This window comes from Dipodomys spectabilis, unplaced genomic scaffold (assembly GCF_019054845.1).
Source record: "Dipodomys spectabilis isolate Male_0828 unplaced genomic scaffold, ASM1905484v1 ptg000368l, whole genome shotgun sequence".
NCBI lineage: Eukaryota > Metazoa > Chordata > Mammalia > Rodentia > Heteromyidae > Dipodomys > Dipodomys spectabilis.
Window position 1 is genome coordinate 1,749,149 of NW_024871045.1, and position 4,186 is coordinate 1,753,334.

The following is a 4,186-nucleotide window of genomic DNA, read 5'->3' on the forward strand; positions in this document are numbered from 1 at the left end:
TGAAAAAGACTTAAAATACTCATTGACAAAAAAATTGCAAACGTGAGCAATCGAACAAACAATATAAGTTTTTTTCCAATATACACAGAATTTTAGAGAAGTAATATCAATAGCATTTTTAGGAACAATAAGTTTTCCTAGTTACAAATAGTCAACCAAGGATATATGCCTGTATAAAGATTGCATCATTAACTACTTAAATTTAGAGGATACTACATGCTTCAACAGCACATCTACCCTAATTGCAATACAAAGTTTAACACGGCACTTGCACAAGGATGATATGAAAATTTGTGCAGTATTCCATATTTTTCATTCTTCAGATGCAAGAAATGAAAAACAGTTATTAAAAATTGATTACAAAAATACAGTTGTAACGATACATGTAATTCATTGAATTGAAAGTTAGTTTGACATCAGTGTATTAAATCATCACCTTAGAAAGGCCATTACATAGCATAACCTTTACAAAACTTTTGAAATTAGATAACATTTTCAATTTATCCCAAAGAAATAAAATACTATAAGGACCTAGGGGAAAAAAAAGAATCTTAAACTATTTCTATATCGAATGCTATCTGAAATGACACATTTATTAATGAACCTATATATTATGAAACAATGTAGAATTAAAAGTATTATATCTAGGAGAGAATGAAATAGATTATGGATATTATACAAACAGAATACAGATTACTTTAAAATATCCTTTTTCAGACAAGCAACAGAAATATCTTTAGTTTCTGTATTACTCATTTCAACAGCTAAGTTAAAATTATTTCTGATTATAAAAATCACAAACTCTGCAGAAATCATTATAGATGTATACAAACAAATCTTGAATACATTTTGACATCGAATTTAGGCAATTCACTTGGAAGAATAGCATGGAATCCATGAATATTTAAAGTAAGATATTAATGTGGCTTTGTATTGTGAAAATATTTTGTATGGACACAAAAATGGATAGGCATTTTTGAAATTTAAGAAACTTAACCAAACCATTATGACTTAGGAGAAAAATTTTTGCAGCCTTCCACAACTTCAAAGAGGTGATACATACTTAACCTTTTGGCAATATCAAATGCAGCTTCTTCCAAGTTGTTCTTGACCTGGTTTGATATAATATTTCAATAGAAGCAGATCCAGCGTACCTTTGTTATTTCTATTCCCAGCAGCAAGATGCAAGGTTGTCAAGACTTCTTTAGTTTGGGCATTGGTATCTGCATCATGATGCAGTAAGAAAGAAGCCACTCTGGTATTATTCCACATATAAGCACTATGTCTAAGTATCTACTGTAGGCATCTGGATGAAGAGAGCTATACTCATCATCATCCCTAGTATTCACATGAGTGGCCTTTTTGGAAAGTAGTCTCTGCACTGTAGTAAGTCGATTATTTTCAACAGCCCAATGAAGAAATTTGCTTGGACACTTCTCTCTTTTTTTCTAGCAAATGATACCATTCCTCACTTTTTCATCTAGTTCCTTGTCTTCATCAGAATTGCCTAACTAGAGACTTTGAGTACCAGTGGGAATGAGGTGTACATGTATTCCCCAATAGTTCACGTTGGTTGAAGTAGTCAGAAAAATCCAGTGAATTTTCTACTTCTGTTTTTTCACCATGACTTTTTTCTCTTTTTCCATTTTTACTATTTGAAATTATTCTAACTGGAGAATAGGGAATGGATAGGGAGCAGAAGAAATAAATCCAAAAACAAAAGCAGAAGCAAATTCTCAGAGCTATTTCATGACTTTGCAAAGGATAAAGTGGCTGAAGTTAGTATAAATTTAGAAGTATGAAAATGGGAGGGGGGACCAAGATGGCAACAGGGCAGTAGGGAAACGCCACAGCTCTCCGCAACCAAAAAGAGAGTTATAGTTCCTAAGCTTAACCTCCCCAAGAGACAGACAAAAACAAAAAGATGAACACCCAGAGAAATACAGGAGGTGGAAAATAACAAAAAAGAAAGAGAGAAAAAGAATTTCAGGACAGAGAAGCACGAAGACTCCACCTCCAGTGCTTACTGGTGGCAAGCAGCGCAGCAGGGGCTGCTGGAGTCCCAGAGAAAAAGGAGGCTGCCTGCATATCACCCACGCAGAAGGACTTAAGAAAAGAAGAAACAAAGAACTTCCACTCCTCTGGTCGAACCACTATTAAATAACCCCATGCTGCTGATCACATGTATGGTGTATATGTGTACACCATTATATGTTACAGACCGTGATAGACAATTTGCTCCAGGAAAGCTACAATGAGTTTGTGACTTTAAATGAGCATCATCATCCCAAAATACTGTGAAAATTGGCAAATTTTGTAATCACTTAATTACAAAAAAAAAAAAAAAAACCAGAAAACTACAAGTGGAGCTATGGCTCAAGTGGTAGAGCATGAGCCTTGAGCTGAATTGCTCAGGGACAGCTGCCAGGCCTAGAGCTCAAGTCCCACGACTGACAAAAAAGAGAGAGAGAGAGATCTTTCATGTGATGGATTCTAACATATTTATAAAATTATGTTTTTATTGCTTTGTATGTCCCTCTGCCATGGTATAACCCCTGTTTTCACTATATATGAAGTTGATGTATGTGGAGAAGGGAAAAAACAAATCGTTAAAACAGAGATACAGGAGGACCCATTTCAACAATGAGATGTACAAGTCTTTATGTCGAAAAAAGAACTTTACAACTTTGGTTGGGGGGACGGTGGGGAGGATACGAAGGGATGGGAAGGGGAAACAAAGGTAATGTGCTCATTATCTTACCCATGTAATTGTTACTCCTCTGTGCAGTATTTTCACAATATAAAGAAGTATGAAAATGACAAAAATGTAAAAAGATATTCATATATTTCATTATATAACCCAAACCAGAAAGCAAATGTTGTTTAGATGATTTCTTAAAACATAGTCTTTCAGAAGCTGGTAACGGGGCTCAGTGGTAGAGTGTTTGCCTTGCATGCATGAGGTCCTGGGTTTGATTCCTCAGCACCATAGAAGAAGAAAAAGACAAAAGTGGTGCTGTGGCTCAAGTGGTAGCACCATCTTTGAGCTGAAAAGCTGAGGGACAGCACTCAGGCTCCAGAGTTCAAGCCCCACAAAAACAAAAACCAAACCAAAAAACTAAACAAAACACAGCTATCACATTTGTAGCCTCAATTCTGTAAAGACACTGCTTCAGCCTAGGACTAAGATTTTAAGTGTATACATTTATCAACACTTCTGATTCAGATTTCTACTTGAGAAAATTTTAAATCAATATTTTGTTCTTAATTTTTCTCTTTGTATATTCACATGTATCAATAAAAAATGGTGTGGACATCCCAGTAACATTCTCAAAGTACCTTCTGATGATGAGTTATGAAAAGTTGTATTCCATTACAAAAAGGAAAACAATGCTACAAATAAAGAAAACCAATAATTAATTATTAATGTTTAATAAAATAAAAACCAAACACCAGTGTTTCCAGTTTTTGAAGTGTTCTACATATTAGATTTTACTATTTACTCATATTCCTGTACATTTAAAACTGGCTAAGATTATGATTTCACAAGAGTTTTGTAGGCTACGGGTAGCCTTTAAAGTTACCCACTAAGGTTACTCTTTCTTTATGGCTCATCTCATCATTTGTATATGGCTTATATCATCATTTGTTTCTCACTAACATATAAAAGAAGCCCTCAAGTTTTAACAGAAACTGTGTAGTTAAAATCTTAACTCTTCTCTCTGTTTCTTTACACAGACTTTGTAACTTCTCATAGTAAAGTTTCTATAAACTCTGAAATGTACATACTTAGTAGTATATGTCTGCTACCATAAATCTTAAATACTTTATGGAAAAGTTTTATGACCTGCCGAACAGTCTTAATTTTGGCAAATATAAGCAAATTCCCAAAATTAAACGTATTTAAAACAATAAAATTTTTAACAAACCTTAGGACTTGCTACAGTGCTCATTATGACAGGTGCCATGTATAGAATAATTGAATTTCTACTGTTACACATCTCTTGAACAACAGATATCTGGAATTATTTTGTTTTTGACATATCTAACTTGACTTTATTCTTAAATGTGTGCTTACATAAGAAATATATGGTTCTAAAATTTCACGACAAGTCTTTTGAAATTATTTTTGTTGAATTTTCTAGTTTAGGAAAATCAATTCCACTTTATGTATAAAAAATGTTCC

The 4,186-nt window shown here is 33.7% G+C and overlaps 1 pseudogene; it reads left to right on the forward strand.

Moving 5' to 3' along the window:
* Positions 1 to 216: 216 nt before the first annotated feature.
* Positions 217 to 313, forward strand: LOC122096349 (annotated as a pseudogene).
* Positions 314 to 4,186: the final 3,873 nt, after the last annotated feature.